General features: G+C 47.0%; 1 protein-coding gene and 2 pseudogenes across 2 annotated transcripts in view; 1 reads left to right on the forward strand and 2 right to left on the reverse strand.

Annotated features, from left to right (window-relative positions):
* The window catches only part of Raf (Raf oncogene), a 167,697-nt gene that overhangs the window by 24,141 nt on the left and 123,545 nt on the right, over positions 1-20,011 (reverse strand). The window lies entirely within an intron of this gene.
* LOC126523691 (uncharacterized) lies at positions 11,070-17,111 on the forward strand (annotated as a pseudogene).
* Positions 17,233-18,350, reverse strand: LOC126523683 (uncharacterized; annotated as a pseudogene).

Consider the following 20,011-nt stretch of genomic DNA (forward strand, 5'->3'; position numbering starts at 1 on the left):
AGCTGGCGCGGATGCAATGAACGCCGGGGCTTCGTTCAAAGCGGCGGACATTTTGGCCCGTTCAGCGCTGCCGCAACGCCTCCCACCAAGCGCGTCCAGGCATGTTTCAATGCCATGTGTCTTCGTGTGTGTGCATGTTGGTGCCCACGCTTGTCAAAGCGCGGCAGCCGGGGAGAGGAGCTCCCCAACTGTGAAGCGAGGAGGTCCGACCGGCGCCGGCCCAGCGGATGCGTCACTTCTTGTCTCAACATGTCCGTGCGCCTCTATCGAGGCGTTCCTTCTTGCCCTTGACTCCGAGAGTATAAAAGCAGCTGCCTCCGGACGCCAAGAGAGAGGCTTCGATTTCTTCCGTCGAGTAACGTGGTCTCCCGTCTCTCCACTTCGGTCGACCTGACCGGCCACTCTTTTGCGATGCTAGAATAAACAAGTTGTTCTGTTAGCAATCGACTCATCCTTTGCCAGGGCTTTCGGATGCTTCCAGCTGTGCCCCAGGCCGCCAGGCCAACGCTACCCTTGGGGCTTGCGACCCAGATGCAACAGTCCATACTTGCAACATGTATGCAAAGTTGCCCCTCTGTAACTGCCTGTGAGAATTCCTTCTAATGTTTATCACTTGCAGTGATGGCCAGAGTGAGACATCACTGAGAGTTACATTAATCTGTATGAATCAGGTGATGCGGCAAAGCATGGATGAGCTCTTAATGGCTGAACAAAACATTAGCATCACAAGAACTGGAAGCAGATTCAAGCATGCACACAAGTGGTTTCTGTCGGAGTCATGATGATCATAGTGACACGTGTACTTGTTTATCTTCATCGAGTGACATACTGCATTTCACCGTCTAACAAATGTTATTGCACAGCACAGGACGCGCCTGCATGTATTGGAAGTTTCTCGAAAGTAATCAATGGTTCCATCCGCTGTCTGTTGTCATCGAACCTTACGTAATCAGATTTCATCACGCGATGCAAATGGTGTAGAACTTTCTGGAAGACATGTGGGTCCCAGCGATTACTCTGGAACCTTCAATGACTGATGTATAAAAGCCAATGTGCTTGACCTGCTGATCAGATTTTCGCCGATTGCCGACTGTTTTCGCCGCTACCATTGCTCTTTGAGTGTAGCCTGCTTTCGAGGGCACAAGTTCGCCCAATAACACGCTAGTTTCGTCAATCACAGTTTTGCTGCCTTCTTCACCGTCACTACTACGTGACATCTGGTGGAGGTGCTTTACCTTCATGTGCCGAACGCCCTCGCAAAGCCGTGATCCAAGCCTGAAACCCGAAGACAGCACGAACGTCACCCAAGACCAGTGAGCTAGCCGCAGACTGCAAGGACTGCCCCTGGAGCACGGACTTCTGCCTGATACGACCAGGAAGATCGTGGCCAGCTCGACAACACGACATCCCCAGCGTCCCCGATTGTGCTTCAACAACCCAGGGAGCTCCCTACGTTCCATGGAGCTTCGTCGGAGGATCTGGAAATGTGGCTCAAAACCTTTGAAAGGATCTCAATCTTCAACAACTGGACCTCTGAGGACAAGCTGCACCACAGGTACTTCTCCTTGGAAGATGCCACGAGGACATGGTTCGAGAACCGGGAATCCACCCTTAAAACGTGGAAGCTGTTCTGAAGTAACTTCCTGAGGAACTTCACGAGCATCATGCAGAAAGAAAGGAAAGTTCTATAGGAAGCTCGAGTGCAACTACCGAACGAGAATGTTGCCATATTTACAGAAGAAATGTGCAGTCCATTCTGCCACGCTGACCCAAAAGTATCCGAGGAGAAGAAAGTCCGCCTACTCATGCGTGGTGTGAAGGAAGAACTTTTCGGTGGAATGATACGAAGCCCACCAAAGATCGTCGACGAGTTTCTTCGCAAGGCCACCAGCATCGAGAAGACACTCGAAATGCGGAACCGGCAATTCAACCGCCGCACAAACTATGCCGGCGTTCAATCCCTGGCCACCGACAATCTACACGAGACTTTCAGAGCGGTTGCACGGGAAGAGCTCCAGAAGTTGTACCCAAGGTCGCAGTCTCAAGTAGCCTCAATTGCCGAAATTGTCAAAGAAGAGGTTCAGTGATCGCTTGAAGTTCCTGAGGTGCAACCATAATCAGCGCAGCCTCAGCTGGAAGCGATGACCTATGCCGCTGTCGCTCACCGTCACGGTTCCCCTCCGCAACTGCGTCAGGGCCCTTTAACGGTGCAATTCCGTCGTCCACCGCTACCACTGCCAGCACGCCCACCCGTCGCCCAGCGGAGTTACATGAGGAAGACGGACATTTAGCGTGCCCTCGGCCACTACCCGCTCTACTACCATTGCGGGGAAGCTGGCCATGTGTACCACCGATGCCCATACTGCGACTTGGGACTGCGAGGGTTCGCCGTCAACGCACCACGCCCTCAGTAAGGTGAATGCCCTAGGGAAGGTGAACGCCCTCGTGACATCACCGACTACCTTGCCGCTACTCAGTGGAGCCCTCGACGACCGTCCCGTTCGCCGTCACCAGGCCGCTACCTGTCGCCGCAGCGCTGTCCATACACTGGCCCAGCCTGGGGCTGGTCTGCAAGCCCATATCCGGAAAACTAAAAGCAGCAACCGTTAGAGGTGCGGTTGCTGTTCGTCGATATGACGAAGTTCCGCCGCCGAAGACGCTGCAGAGACTATCTTGACGACATAACGACACACCGCCATCCCAGCGAAGCCTGGAAGCACAGAACGCACTGACCAGGGACCTGATGCCGCGATATATTAGCCACACATCAACGCAACGCAGCCACGATGACACGCCGAGACCTAACTGCAACGCAAGACAAAGAACCACCGACCTCAACATGCTTCTCAATGGCGATGCAGTCACCGTCTTAGAGGACACAGAAGCAGACTACTTCATGATGAGTGGACCTCTTGCCAACCAGTTGAAAAAAGTTAAGACTGCATCGGAACGCCCTCAAATCCGGACAGCTGGAGAACACCTAACAACACCGACTCGAATTTGCATGGCAAGGATTATGGTTCTTGACCAGACCTACCCTACCATCTTCATTATCCTCCAACAGTGTTCACAAAACGTAATTTTCGGCATGGACTTCGTGAACCAACACGGTGTAATCATCGACCTGAAGTCGAAGTCGATAATGCTGTCAGAAGATCAAGCGATACCGCCGGAGAGCTGTCATGGTCACCGCGCCTTGAGTGTGCTCAAGGATCAAGTCAGCATCCCGCCCCGCTTCAGCATTGTCATTTCCGTCGGCACCAAAAGACCTGCAGATGTAGAAGGCATTATCGAGGGCGACCAACGTATACTGCTCAATATTTGCGGCGCAAGAGGGATCGCTCGAGTGCACGGAGGAAAAATGAAAGTGTTGCTGACAAACTTCAGCCAGGAGTTCAAGCACATCAACAAGGGCACGACAATAGCATACATAGAGGAAATTCTGGAAACCAGCAATGCGTTTGCCCTCTCGGATTCTGCCGCATCTATCCCAACGACTATAGTTCCCAACCAGACTTCGACATAAATCGAAATCTCCCCATCATTAAGCAGCAACAGCTCAGAAGTAGGCTTTGAGGATAGAAAGACTGCTTTTTGACGTCATCGATGATTCGACAAACACCAGTCGCAGAGCATCGCATAATAACCGAAGAATGCGCTTGACCACTTCGCCAGAGCCCTTACCAAAACGACGAAATGCTGCGCGACGACATCATCCAGCCGTCGAAAAGCCCGTGGGCATCTCCTGTTGTCTTGGCGAAGAAAAAGGATGGAAGCCTACGTTTCTGTGTCGATTATCGTTGACTGAACAAGATCATTAAGAAGGACGTATACTCCATCCCACGGATAGATGACACAGTGGATAGGCTCTGCAACATTAAATACTTCTTGTCGATGGATCTCAAGTCTGGCTACTGGCAAATAGAAGTCAATGAGAGAGATCGTGAAAAGACCACCTTAATCACGCCAGACGGCCTCTACGAGTTCAAGGTCATGCCATTCGGACTGTGCTCGGCGCCTGCAACATTCCAGTAGGTCATGACAATGGTTTTAGCAGGATTCGAGTGACAGACTTATCTTGTTTACTTGGATCACGTCGTCATCTTCGCCGGAAATTTCAACGATCACCTTAGGTGGCTTGCGACTTGCCATCAAAACATCAGGGCTCATTCTGAAGCCATAAAAGTGCTGCTTCGCTTACGATGAACTTCTGTTCAGAGGCCACATCATCAGCAGATCTGGAGTCCGCCCCGACCCGCAGTGGACAGCTGGAATCACAAAGTTCCCGCAGACCATCGACAAAAAGGCAGTGCGTAGATTCCTTGGCATGTGTGCTTACTACAGGCGCTTTGTGAAGAACCTTTCACGCATCACTGAGCCGCTGACACATCTAACAAAATCTGATGTCGAGTTCTATTGGGAAACGCCGCAGGCCGACGCATTTCAATGCGTGCAGTCGTCGCCAGTACTTGGGCACTTCAACGAGGACGCCGATACCGAAATGCGCACTGATGCCAGTAGCGTAGGCCTCGGTGCCGTTCTAGTCCAGAGGGAAGACGGACTTGAACGGGTGATAGCTTACACTTGCCATTCGCTGTCAAAAGCGGAAGGCGATTATTCTACGGCTGAAAAGGAATGCCTCGCCATCGTTTGGTCTACAGCAAAATCCCTGCTTTACCTATATGGCAGGCCATTCAAAGTCGTCAGCGACCATCATGTGTCGTGTTGACTGGCTAATATTAAAGGACATTTCTGGACGGCTGGTGCGGTGGAGCCTCAGACTGGAAGAATATGACATCACTCTAATTTACAAGTCCAGACGAAAACACTCTGATGCCGACTGCCTATCACGTGCCCCCATTGACCTGCCGCTGCAAGGCGACGAGGATGACGATGCCTTCCTTGGAATAATAAGCGCAGAAGACTTTGTTGAACAGCAACTAGCAGACCCGGAGCTAAAAGGCTTTGTCGAATATTTAGAAAGGAATGCCGATGTTGTCCCTAGGGCATTTAAGCGCGGATTGTCTTCATTTACGCTTCAAAACAACCTACTCGTAAAGAACTTCTCACCAGTCCGCGCCAACTACCTTCGCCTTGTTCCCTCAGTGCTGCGTCCAGAAGTACTGCACGCCCTACCTGACGATTCAATCACTGGGTACTTCGGATTCTCCTGGACGCTATCGAGGATACAGGAAAAGTAATACTGGCCGCGCCTGAGCGCTGATGTCGCCCATTACGTCAAGACATGCCGAGACTGTCAGCAACACAAGACACCACCGACAAGGCCAGCTGGATTACTACAGCCGATCGAGCCTCCTTCCCGACCATTTCAGCAGAACGGGATGGACTTGTTGGGGCCCTTTCTGACGTCAACAACCACAAATAAGTGGATCGTCGTGGCGACGGACTACATCACTCGCTTTGCTGAAACGAAAGCACTGCCAAAGGGTAGCACAGTCGAAGTGGCAAAATTTTTCGTCGAGAACATCCTGCTGCGACATGGCACCCTAGAAGTCCTCATCACTGACAGAGGAACGGCCTTTACAGCAGAGCTAACCCAAGCCATTCTGCAATACGGCCAGACAGGCCACAGGAGGACAACTGCCTACCACTCGCAGACAAACAGTCTTACGGAGCGCCTGAATAAGACGCTCGCCGACATGCTAGCAATGTACGTCGACGTCGAACACAAGACTTGGGATGCCGTCCTGCTGTACGTAACCTTCACTTACAACACAGCGGTGCAAGAAACAACACAAATCACGCTGTTCAAGCTGGTTTATGGCAGGAACCCGACGATGACTCTCGACATCATGCTGCCGCATGTCATCGACAAAGAGAATCTTGACGTCACCACCTATCTCCAGTGCACCGAAAATGCCCGACAGCTTGCCCGCCTACGGATCAAGAACCAGCAAAGGACCGACAGCCGACACCACAATCTTCGACGATGCTACGTCGAGTATCAGCCCGGCGACCGTGTTTGGAATTGGACCTCAATACGCCAACGAGGACTTAGCGAGAAGCTGTTGCGCCGCTATTTCGGACCCTACAAGATAATCCGACGCATTGGCGCACTCGACTATGAGGCCATACCAGACGGCATTTCGCTATCACAGCGATGTTGCTCACAACCTGAAATAGTCCATGTTGTGCATCTTAAGCCATTCTACCAGCGCTAATGAACTTTGGCACTTTGCATAGCTGAACTTTGGATGTTCTTTTTTTTGGACTGTGTTACTTTGGACTGTTTCTTTTTGTTTTGTTACTTTTGTTTAATAAGTGTCCTTTTGTGTTTCACTCTCTTATGTTTGTAACATCGGGATGATGCTTTTTAAGAGGAGGGTATCGACACATGCACTTGTTTGTCTTTATAGGGTGACGTACCGCATTTCACCGCCTAAAAAATGTAATTGCACAGCGTAGGATGTACCTGCATGTATTGGAAGTTTCTAAAAAATTATAGATGGTTCTATCCGCTGTCTGTTGTCACCAAACCTTGTATAACCTGATTTCATCACGCAACGCGAATGGTGTAGAACTTTCTGGAAGACACGCGGGTCCCGGCGATTACTCTGGAACCTTCAATGACTGATGTATAAAAGCCGATGCGCTTGACCTGCTGATCACATTTTCACCGATCACCCACTGTGTTCGCCGCTGTCGTTCTTTGAGTGTACCCTGCTTTTGAGGGCACAAGTATGCCCAATAAGACACTAGTTTCACCAATCACAGTTTTGATGCCTTGCCTTCTTCACTGTCACTACTACGTGACAATAAGGACTCTTGGATTATCTGTCCCTGACAGTCTTAGAGTGCCCAAAGCAGTGTTTTCTGTCAATGAGCATTGCACATGCAATGTCTTGGGCAGTCCTGGACAGTTCAGAATGACAAATCGAAGAGGTCCACTGCCTTACTGCTACATGCAATTACACATTTGGCAATTATTAATCAACCAAAAAGCTATCACGGGCCGTTTTTACCATTGTTCTCAGTGTGTACACTATGCAAGCTTTGCAAGCTTCCATTCCATTCAACAAAGTGCTTCCAGCCCAGTTGCTCCTTGGTGTGCTCATGTTTATAGGACAACAATTGGAAGCAGCACAGTCAAGAGGCATCACTTTAGGACACAGCATGCTTTGCACGAGCAGAGTTACAAAGCGTGGAAGGCGTCAATTATCAGCTGCTCCTCCTTGTGAGATGCACAACACCATAAGCGCTCGATGCAGTGAAACCACCCAAGATGATATATACTTGCAGTTACAGAGCCTCTCAAGGCAAATTTAGAGAGGCTAAATACCATCGCATGAAGCTAGCTACAAGATTAGGAACTTTTGCTTCACATGATTTAGGCAGGCCTTTGTTTTGTCTGCATTACAGTTGAAAGCATTTGAAATGGGCACATTCTTCTCCTTATGCTTCTCCATGATGATGATCCAGAGCCTTCTACGAGTCCATATGGTACGTAGCACACTTTTTGCTCCAATTTTATTCTACTTCATTCAAATTTGTTACTTGTTTCACAAACAAGCTGCTTTTCATGCAAGCTGTAGTACTTTCTGGGCTCATGAGTTTCCTGTCTTTAGCTACACTTAATGTGCAAGAACTTCATATTGTCACTGCATGCTCCTTTCTCCAGCTCATTGCCAAGTTGTTCCCGAGTTGCTGCACGGATAAAGGAACACTATGGACCATCAAGTATTGGTGCATTTGCTAAATCAAGGAAATCTTTCGGGTTTATCTCGATGACCTCAAAAAAGAAAAAAAAAATATACCACACTGCTAAGAACCGGAGACAGTTATGTTAAAATGCTGGGGCGGATGCTCCCGAAATCAGAATTACGCTGTTACAGCTGAATTTCGCATACAGAAAGGTCAACACATACTTTTATGCTATTAATGCAAGCAGATGCATCAGAAAACATCACCGATACAGAAACTATTGATGTTCACGTGGACAAAGAAAGAACCTTTAGGAGGTACAACTTCATCAATGGCTCCTTGGCATACCTAGTGCAAAGTTGCACCCGTCCTTGGTGAGAAAATGTCAACGTATGGTTTTAGGTTTTGCTTTCACCTCAAGCCACAACCTTACGAACACAACCTGGTTTTGCAGTAAATTTTAGCTCCGAAGTCAAGTGGTAATGACCTCAGTACGCCATACGCCATGGCCACTGAGAACATGCTGCTTCAACACACTGTGCAGGCACCCAGACAGTAACGCACCACATCTCAAAGGCCATGTGAAACTGTTGCACTTTCAGTATGCTTTGACAGAATGTAAATGAGTTGGAAAGTGCAGCATGTGCATCGCTTCTGGACACATTGTATGGCAATAAACATCCAGACATTTCATCATTAAAAAAAAAAAAAAAAAATCTGGGGTTTTACTTGATAGAACCAAGATCTATTATTAGGCAGGCCAAGATTAAATTCTTACCACCCGGGGTTCTTCAACGCACAACTCGCCACCCCACCTGAAAGGGACGACCCGCGACTTCCCAAGCACAGCAGTGCAACGCCACAGCCACTTAGCTATGGTCATTTGTCTCCCAATTTTCACCACACTCAGGTGATGGGTTCTCATTGCGTAAAGAAGCTCCTTGGTATAGGCTGGGCACCACCACCACATCAGTAATTGACTGCACTGCTTCGCATATGGTGCATCTGCACTTTTTCTGTATTTAAAGAAGTACTGAGGCCTCCTTCCCTTCACCCCCTCCACAGCTGTAGTTGCTGCACTTATTATATGAAGCCTAGATTCCTCAGGAGTACAGCAAATAATTAATTGCATGGCCTTTGCAGTACTTACACATACTTTCAAAGCTGTAGAAACTGTACCACATGCTTCTCACATGCAAAAGTGTGACGGTCAGCGAACATAAGACTGGCTTCAGGTGTTGGGTTCGAAATGCTTGACTGAGCATCATCATCATTATCGTTTAAGTCACGATGCTGAACCAGGTTTACCGATGTCATAAGGCAATAGGACCAGGTATGATGGCGCTGCTAATAAAGAGATAAAAACAATAATGTGCATGCTTCTTCTGAATGTGCTCATGCGTGGCAGAAAACATAGGGCACGGAGCAAGTTGCAACATCGTGATGCACGCACTCCCGAGCACCAGAACTAGTTCGTGGACGCAAGCATTGTAATAAATTACTTTGGGCCTTAACGTCTGCCAGCACTTTTTTAGGCTTTAGAGAAATAAGATTTTTATCCCATGCAATAAAAGAAAAAAAGAAAAGGCAATTCATGCATCGTGTCAGTGCTCCTTGAAAATGCGAACAGAGAGGCTCATTCATGTGATTCATTGAGTCAGCGCAGAGTGCTGGCTTTGTCCATGACTGAAGCCACACAATGAGTGCGTTGCTAAAAGATTGCCAAGCATTACAAAATCAACCCTGCCTTCATCCTTCATTTTGTGCTTCTCTGCATCTGACACGTGCCAAGCTTGGTCTCATTTCTCTGCGAAGGCCGGAGCTTCCTCACAAATTTTAAGGCAGGTAAAGCGCAAAAAACATGGAGAGGGAAAAGAATAAGGACACACAGAGCGCTACTTCCAACTGAATTAATTGAGCAAGAAAACCCCCTACACAGGCATTCACCCTTCACAGGCATTCACCCTTCACAGCCACAGTGCATGCGTCAGAAAACATTCCATATCTAGATGTCCAACTAACACCACTGCCCATAGAGGTGATGCTCAAGCTGCACATTCTGATAAAAACACGTGCCCACATAGAGAACAACGCTATGACAACAATATAAAACGAAAAACAACAAAACAGAGATTGCAGCTCAAAAAAAGGGAGAACATCAGAAGGATAAAATTTTAAAAATGATATAAAAGTGGGAAAAAATGCCATGAAACACTAAAAATGCTTTCCCGGTGAACAAAAAAAGTTAAAACAGGTAGTAAAAGTGGAGAAGCTGGTACACTGTATCACTTAGTGTTGCAGATAATCAAGCTCTTTCCTCGAGAGCAACACAGAAGGGGTACTGACGCAATGCAAGACGCTTCACAAATTTCTCAGGTGGTCTGATCTCTCTAACTTCTGATTACAACAGTCTGGTGTAGAAAAGGCGAACATCTGCACATGGCACAGTGCAGAAGTCCCATGCTTTTTTGTGCTTTACCTGCCGTAAAATGTCGTCGTACCAACTAGCTCAGATACAGACCCTAGAGTTCAGTACACTTCCTAACACGTCATCTCTCATATTATCCTGTCGAGTAGTCACTGCACTGAGCTTTTCAGTGGCTGCATGGCAGTGTTTGTATGTGTCAGTGGTGTGCGGCATTTGTCGCATTTCCAGCATTGCAGCATTGCTGCTAGTTAAAAGGTGGTGCAATTACTTATTTGTTGCACTATCAAGAAATCAAACAACAAAACAGAGATTGCCGCTCAAAAAAAGGGAGAACGTCAGAAGGATAAAATTTTACAAATTATATCCTAACCTAACCTAAACCACAATCAGGGTTCGTACAGAAAGTCCGATGCAAATTTCAAGAAAGTTGAAACAAACTTCAATCATACACTAAGCTAAGAAATAGCTAAACCTCCTTCTTACCTTCAATTCTTTATAGCTAAGCAGTCACTGAATTGCATACACACCTCAAACTTATCCAAGTGGCTTTTCAATGTCGAATTTCCCATTGTAACAATGTTGCGGCATATCACACTTTGCTCAACGAGTTTAGTAGTGCCTGGCTTGAAACTTGTCACACTAAAGCGAAATGGCTGAAATTTGCTTTCATCTAGGCATTTATAGAGCCCAGGCCTAGCCATGATGGCTACAAAGCAAACCAATCAGCAAAACAACAAAAATGGTGGTACAGCTTGGTCACTTGATCTGGCTTCGTTTACCACCACAAAGGCAATGGCGATCGAAATGAGTCTGTCGCCACGGGCTGTGGACATGCTATACAGCCCGTGCGACTGGCGCACTGCCGTGTGGCTGTCAGAGAAGAGACTCGTTAAGAACCCGAGCAGAAGGAAACGTCTCCATGCTGCCGTGGAGACGCGTACGCTGTGACCGCGTTGTTAACGAGTAGTTAATTGGAATAATGAATTGCTGCATAGTAGGCCGTACCAACAGGTACACGTTGTGCCCAGCGGGGACAACGTTTCACGGTTCCTCAACTTGTCCGTGCTTTGTTGGGCAGCGGCAACAGTGGATCAAGGCTGTGCAATGAAAAAAAGCAAGTTTGGTTATCGTGCCCGTGTATTCTCTCTCGGCTTTCTCGCGTTTTGCATTTTTGTTTTTCTTGTGGCACTAACATCGGCACATTTCGGTGCCGATGGAGCAAACTGGTAGCCCTCTTGGCACACGAAGATATGCAGTGTCCATTTCGTTGGGGGTGCGCCGTCCAAGGATGTGTCGTCCCCGTCGTACCGTAAAAACCGGACTATAAGTCGGACCGCAATATAGGTCGATCTCCCAACTAACAAATTCTAATAATGAAAAAAATCTTTTTCAAGGGCAAAAGTACCGAAAGACACCCTTACCTTGAAACAAATGCGACCCAGCCGATTGCACAATGGTGACAGTATTTATTTAAACGCTGCTCGCATGTGGACCTGGCCAAGTTTTTAACAGTAACGCGCGACCACCGACCCGCGTGCTTGTCAGCACCTTATTAACGGCGCTGAGCAGCGAAACAAATGAGATACGCGCATGTGTACACATGCACTTACTTTCGCTATTTCGCCACTCCGCGCCGTGATGATAAGGTGCTGTCAAACACGCGGCTCGATGGTCACGCGATACTGTTAAAAATTGGCCGGGTATACAGTACACAGAAGGACACGAATTGCTCAAGCGCTACCCCGAATCAGAGCAACGCCTTTGATCAGAGTTGTCCGAACTAGAGTCAGATGACGAGTGCTTCTCGCTGCCCAGTCCATAGGTGCGCGCAATCTCTACCGCTTTCAAACAGATCATTCAGCAGTCACAGGCAGCGATCTCAGAAACAGCTCCCGGACAAACTCCGCAACCTTGTCTTCCAGTTCTGCGGTACGCTGCGGTCCGCCCACGAAATGACGTTTTCTTTTGGTTACTGCAAGTTGTAATACGTTGCTTCTGCCTCTGCCACTACCGAATGCTCTTTTCGGATACTCCAAGTTCGCGCTGTGCCACCACGTTGCCGTGGGCTTCCGCGTACTCAATCGCCTTTTTCTTGAAGGCGATGGTTAATTGCAGTCGGTTTCCGCTCATATTGAACCAAAAGGTGAAAAAGCAGCCTTTTACCAATATAACTTGTCGCCACGCCAGGCTGCTGCTGATGGCGGCTGTTTACTTCATCCGCCCATTGTTGCAAGACTTCCGTAGTTTTTCCGCCAATGTCCGGTATATAAGATGAGGGTCGACTTTTCGCAATGGTTTTTTGAAAAGAAAAGTTCGACCTATATTCCGGTTTTTACGGTACATGCCAACGATATTTCCCGACGAATACCGTAAGCGGTCCGTGCTTCCGGAAGATAAGGCTGGACGCTATGAAAGGTGAGAACTCCGCAAAACAGGCACTTTCTTTTTAACCTAGGCGTCAGGTGTTGACATTTTTAGAAGTAATAATTTCTTGGCGACACCCGAGCCAAGATTTCGTCGGTCGGTGTGCTCAATGGTTCCTGTGACCGATTTCACTCTAGTGCTGGCAAGGGTGCAGCCACTAGAGCAGAGGTGCGCAAACTGGGCATCAAAACTACCCTCTCCGAGAGGTCGCGGGACGATGTGGTCGCAGCTCCTCGAAGAGCTCCCATAATTAACGCAGAAATAGTACGGCGGGGTAGCCATATGGCACTGGGAAGCTTTGAGAGACCGCTAGAGCATAGCTTGGCTTACACCATAATTCCCGAAAAAAATAAAAGCGCAGCGATTTCACACAGACGAGCTGGCCAAGTGCGCACACACTTTGAGTGGTGCATACTTGGGAGTAAAGAACAGTGCACGTAGTCATTACGGGGGTGATTAAACGCCCGAAGTGTGCAGCATGGGGACAAATTTGCATGCGGAACAAAAATCGAGTCTGTTTGTTCTCGTCTTAAGAGATCTGGCAGTCGTTAGTTTTCGTTTTTGTTTTGGTCTTTCACCAGAGCCTGACAGGGACAGAAGGGGGAGCAGATTCATGATATTGACCTTTTGGCTGTAAATGAGATTGCTCCAATCTAAAGCAGTTCTACTGCAGCACCCCAGTCCATGCATGCTAAGTCAGTGTGAGCCAAACATTGCTGATTGCTGACTGCAACTGTTCAAAACTTGCAGTAGCAGTGCCCCCCCCTAATTAGACAGACATTTTCTCGTTCAATGCCAGCCTGCATTGTGATTATCTAGAGAAGTTATGGTGTGCATTCTTCTTAGAATTAAGAAGCGGAGAACAGCCGCAACAACTGCTGCAGATCTCGCCTGCTCCTCAACGTCTTTGTCAAACGTGGAGCAAGCTGGACCACCTACAGCCACTATGGACTTGCCAGCTTCTCCAGCACCCGTAGTCACACTACCGCTGCAGGAACCTGAAGGCACCGATGAGAATAACGAACCCAAACAACTGCAAGGAGTTGAAGTACATTCTGCTGTACGACCATAAGGTACCGAGTAAGTGCCCACTCAGAATTTGCAGATTATAAAAAAAAGGAATGCAGGGTGGGTGCTTCTCATGTTTGACAGCTAAAAAGCAGAACAGACATATTGTCATGAATGACAAACGATGCAGCAGTGAATAAAACACAACCGAACATTTATTGTGGCAAACTTGTGCCAAAAACAAACGAAAAACAGCCTTTACTGCCTCCGTTAAAAGCACATCACCCCGATGCAACACAAAACAAAATGGTACACTGAAGAGCAATCTGGAACACGAAACGTGCAGTCCTATCGATTGTAGAACGGCTTGAGAAGAATAATGTGAACCACCTCGGGTCGCAAATGGCTGCGTGAAAAAAGCTGGGTTTCGTCAGCCGCCACTTCATAGTTTGAGTCCCCCAGGCAACGAACAATCCTGTAGGGTCCAATAATTACTGTTGTTATCCCTATTAAAAACCTGTGATGGTAGTTCCCTTCTCGTTCATCACAATGAATGTTCATTCAGTTTCACCTAGTTTCCCAGGGATACTGTGGTGAGCCTTGCATGGGCTTTTGTGTCTTGGTGCGCCTGGTTAGGGCTTCTCGACAGGGCATACAATTGGTATTCTAGAGTAAGATAAAGCTAGAAACCACCTTCTTCTCTTGTCTGAAAATTATAACATGCCATAAATGTTATGCAGGTCTCAACTCAGATGCTAGAGACACCGTAAGCCCACAGCAAAGGAGTCCTAATGATTGCCTGCACCCTGTTCACCGGTGCATGTGAGGCATCCACCCAGGTTGAATTCTTTGCACCTGAAAGCCTGCAACAGCTGACGCAAGTGTCACTGCATTGCGTTTATAAGACTACCAACCAAAGTGTTTCTATGGCTACAAGTCCTTGGTGGACAAAGAAAACGACGATGCCCTCAGAGACCTGACTGGGGTGACAGTTTCGGTGTTTCTGGCCCTGTTGGGCCTCTTGCCACAGGTAAATGTTAGATCAGCTTCCAAATGACACTAATGAGAGTATATTCCCAAGCTGCTCAATTTAAATTGAACTAAAAATACAGTAGAACCCCGCTGTTACGTTCCTCACTGCTGCGTTTTTCCGGCTGCTACGTTGTTTTCATCTTAACACATCACAAAATGTATCGCTCTGATTGTTAATCTGTTCACCTGGCTGTGACTCATGTTGTCTGAGTGTATAAGTACGACCTGATTTTCGACAATAAACAGTGTTGGAAGTTAGCACTGTGTGTGTCCCTTTGTGTCTTCTCTTGTCCCGTCTTTGAATCGCGGTACCATACTCGCCTTGAAGATGCACTTTTTTCATTCATTTTCGGAGCTTTCCTCACTGTTGCATTTTCCCGGCTGTTACGTTTTTTTTCCTTGGTCCGGTGAAAAACGTATGAACAGGGTTCCACTGTATATGTGCTGATGTCATGCACGTTCATCTAAAGGTGCAGCCTTTTTTTTATATTTGATGCTGTTTCTTGGGAATTTGACAACCACCTCACACACAGTTCTTTCTGGTTATGGATAATGAACCGCACAGATGTGTACAAGATGTCTAATGTACTAGGGCTTTTTTTCCATTTTAATGTGCCGTGGAATTTGTCATAGCATATGGTACTGCAGCATGGTGGTATTTATCCTTTTCACATGCACTAGCAGACAGTGTATCTGTTAACGAGATCTCAGCTACCTCAGTGCAAGTTGAGTAAGATATCGAGCACAACTAAAACAAAAAACTGACTTCCTGATCTGACAATATTTATTTAAGGTTAGTTATGGAGAATTTTTTTTAGCACACTGACAGTTTAGGACCATGCTCTCAATAGGAAACCACATGCTCAAACTCAAATCTTAAAACAAGCTGTTCGTACGAGGTGCATAAACATAGGCGCTGGAGAAAGTCAGCCTTTGGAAAGCGTTTATTTCACCAGATGACAGCCGCGAAATGGTGTCTGTTCTTGCTGGGTTCAAATGCTGGCTTTGTACGTACATCCGTTTAACTTTTCATGAAGGAGATGGTGGTGCAGTGAGATCAGGTGCATCTTTTAATCCTTTCACAACGCACTTCAATGGGCAACTAGCTTGTTTTTACTCGTAGCATGGCCCTCAAGCATCAGTGTGCCACTTTATGTATGAATACAAATTCTGAGTTCCAAATACAGATCTCGGAAAAGTTTTGCAATGCAACTGAACCTCAGGCATGTCAGATGGGTTGGGATCCCATAAGCCAGGAGTGCAAGTTCCTCTGGTATTCTCAAGCCTAACAACATTTTGACAGAGGACAAGACCATCAACTGCATCCGGATTGCCAATGTTGGACTCTGTGGTTTGAGAATGAACAAGAAACATATGTCTAAAATGATACTCTGGCGATTTCAAGCTTGCATTTGACAATGCGGTCGCACTAGGTGCCAGGGGGACGAACCTAAACATCGTCAACTGCGACATTCAGATAAGAGTGTTGGCGTGAGACACAAAACAGCACTACACAGGAGTGTTTGCATCAATGTGCCAGATGCACAGGCCAGAGGAGCTTGAACAAACTTGGGAGAGATGTCTACCTGCACCAAAATACTGCCTGCTTGTGTTCAGACATTGGACGGTTCGAAGAAACCATTGATACACCTAAAGCACTAAATCAGCTGAACATTCGTTGCGAAATTGTGGAAGGTTCTGAATTAGTAAGAACAAAAAAGCTTTGAAGGTTGGTTTCATTACTACTGTAAATGTTGTTCTCACAAAATACCTCTCATTTTACAGGTGTGTGGCGAGAGATACTTGGACCTGGCGGTGGACAGCAAGCTTCTGCTGTTTCTCACGAAGATGAAGCATGGCCTCACATTCTTTGCATAAGGTGTTTTGTTCAGCGTACATCAAACTAGTGCGTCGCGCATTTTCTATGCCACTGTCCTGTCCGTCAGCACCGGAGGGTGGATCAAGTGGTTTTCGAGGGATGTGGTACAAGCATCGATGCCGTCCTCTTTCCGCCTGAACTACATATCCCAATTGTAGGGTTATTGTAAACTGTTCGGAAGTCAGAATTGAGAAGCCAGGTAAAGCTGCAGATAGGGTAAACTGCTGGAGCAACTACAAGAGCGACTTTACACTGAAATTTCTAGTTGGGATCACACCATCCGGTTACATAACATTCATTTCGGATGTGTTAGGTGGCAGGTCGAGCGACACCTACATCATCGCCGACTCTGGATTGATTAACCTGCTGGAACTGGGGGATATGGTGATGGTGGACAAAGGCTTTCCCCATGTAAAGTGCGACTTGGAAAGTAAGAACATCACACTTGTTATGCCACCACTTGCAAAGGCCAACGAGCAGTTTACCAAGGCGGAGATGGAAGAAACTTATAGGGTTGCCCCTCACCACATTCATGTGGAGAGGTGCATTCAACGCATCAAGATTTTTGCGATCTTGAATGAAAGGCTAACCCCAGAACTCAAGTATCACATCGACAAGATGGTGCATGTGTGCAGCGTGCTGGCTAACCTACGAGGCCCTGTCATCAAGACTGCGTGAGTGCTTTGAACAGAAGCAAATGTTTGGACAGCTCTTTTTTATTTTTGCTGTATTGTGCAAGCTAGCCCGCATTTCTTTCAATAAAAAAAGAACATGCTTCACAGGTAAACGCTGCTAAAGTTTAATACAGACTTCGGCGCCTCAGCACAGCTGGGAAGTAGTGCCTAAAAAAAACCACTCCAATTTCGGCACAACTTTTTTCAGAAAGGAGTCGTTTCTTCTTACTTCTACACATTTCGACCCCTTTGGCGAGAACACGTAAAAGTCACATATGCTCGCACCTACAACATACATGCTTATTTGAACTTGTGTGTAGTAGACGTGACTTTCCTGTAGTTGCAGATTTTGTTCTTCATAGTGGAGATAGTCCACATTTATGTTCTCATTAACAATGAGCTGCGTCTCGCACCTGGAAGAGGCCTTGATCTCCAGCAAGTGGATTTCTTGCTTTTCGTCCACCAAACCATCCGGGCTACAGCACAACCAAGGCTGTGCAGTGCTGATGACAAGTCCCACTTGAATTGCCTTGCTCCCCTCTTTAGATATGTACTCTTGCCATGCAACAGGCTCTTTTGCCACACCCTATGCACATACAGCGCTTTTAAAGGAGCATGGCGTTGCCATTTGTTTTCCCAAGCTTTCAAAGTCTGCTTGATGCGTCTTTATCCTGTGAGCCTTGGAACTCACTAAAATTCTCAGTGCCCTCTCACAATGCCCCTGTGGGCATCCACTCTGTAGAATCGTTTGTCTTGCAATGTTGTTGCGTTCATCCTCTGTTACCACTACCTCAAGAAGTAAGTCGTCACTCACTTCTTCAATTGGAGTGCTCTCTGCTCCAAATATTTCGTTGGGCTGACTCAGGCGCCCGAGCAGTCTGTCCAAGCTTGCTAGATTTTCCTTTACTTGCTCCTCTTGGCGGAGCATTATGCCCAAGGGGCAGTTTGAGTTGATAATGGCTCTGGGCACAGGTTGCTTCACCAGCATGTCATCTGGACGTTTAGGTGGGTGCATTTCCGAAAACAATATTCCCTTGTTATACATCCCAAGCTGCTTCGCCGATGGCCGTTTCCACACATTTGCTACGGACGTCTTCGTTGATGTGTCCTCTTGACAGACATATGTAATCACTGCTGCTGAATGCTTGCACTGCCCTGAGACACCACCTCTACAGGTGCAGTGAGCTTGTGCGATGTTCCTGCTGGCATCCAGCTGATAATAAAAGAAATGTATGCAAGGCATTTTAATACTGCACAAGATTGAGGGAACAATTTAATAAACATTATTAGCTCACCATCTACCTTTCACAAAATTTGGGAATGCAATGCCGGGTCAGCTAGAGCTGTGCACGATTTATTTATTTGTTAAGAACATAAAGCAGTGAACTGAGTTGCCTAGCATATTAACGTAAACACACCTAACGGCACGGCACCGCTACGACTACTATGTAGAATCAAGCTAGGCCGAAGAGTTGCTAGGCTACCAAAACTGTAGGGTCTGCAGGAAAAAACAAAGTGCGGCTTTCCGGCCCGCATTAACTGTGCGGACCATGTAATGACAGAAGTGCTTAAACATACACGCTTCTGCGCATTTCTTCGACGACATTGTGGAATAAACAGTTGAAAATAGTACCTGTCCTGTGTTTGACCTTCCTTTTGTGCCGTGTCCCTTGTCTGTGCTTTACAAAACTTTTTTCTTTTTTTGGAAAACAACATAAAAAAACGGGTCATTACACCGAGCGACAAATTTAAGCAAAACATTGCTCAGTCATAGATGGCTACGAATAGTCATGACCCAAAGCCGCGGTCACAACAAAGGAACGCCGCCTAGCCAGTGGCCACGATTTCATCTAAGCTATCGATAATTCTAAATATTCTCAATATTTTGCAAGTACACGGGTAGTGGGTACGCATCAAACATATCTGAAGCATGAAAGAATGATAACTTACCTCGATTGTTATGGAGTAAGCCTCTTGCGAGATGCGCGCCTGACGCAAGCATTTGGCCTTCAAGACCGACGTCGCCGTAGCAAACCATTCGTGCACGTCAAACACCTGCCCGCTTTGATGCAGTTTTTCGCTTTTCTTCGTAGTGCCATCGCAGAAGAACGGTCCCACTACAATATCATTAAAGCCAGCTCGAAGGACTAACGCGCCAGCCATGGGCACTTGCACCGCCATAGCTTTCTATGCAAGAAGCCACTACCGTCTGCTACGATTCTCAATATTGCACACGAGTCGCACCGCAAGTGGCACTGCGCGTGCAGCTTTCAAGGCACCCCCTACAGGTCCCGCATGGAGTGTATACTGCAATTTCTTAACAAAACTCTCAAAAGAGAATATATAGGATCGATTCCCAATAGACATGGCATAACGCTGATGCCGAGTTTGTTACTTTGAATGTTCAGTTGTCCCTAAACCCATTTTCCAAGGAAATCAAGGAGCGTACTTAATGGAAAGGAGTTTTAAGGGCCCTTAATTCTGTTCTTTCAAATTCACGGACCTTTAAGGAGTTCAAGGAGGCATAAGAACCCTGCACAATTACTCGATCGACAGCTATTAATTTATTCATTAAAAAAAAAAAATTGGCAGACTGTGTTGTCATTGACATCTATGTCATGTGAAGCATTGCACCAATCGCAGCACAAGATACTGATGTACGTGAAACTGGCAGGGCCCTAGTGACCCGAAACACGCTTTGCCCTTTTCCTATTGTTTTAAGATGTCAAAAGAATGAGCCTGCTCGTTGGCTCCCAAACATGAAAAGAAAAAAAAACTAACACGACTCGGAGAAGATTGCTGCGCTTTGAAGTTTCATATCAGTACTCCCTTAACTGCCACGACAACTACAAAGCACCAACACCACAGGCTCTGCAGATACAGACGAGTGGATAACCAGGCCTG

Source organism: Dermacentor andersoni, chromosome 6 (genome assembly GCF_023375885.2).
Source record: "Dermacentor andersoni chromosome 6, qqDerAnde1_hic_scaffold, whole genome shotgun sequence".
Taxonomy (NCBI): Eukaryota; Metazoa; Arthropoda; class Arachnida; order Ixodida; family Ixodidae; genus Dermacentor; species Dermacentor andersoni.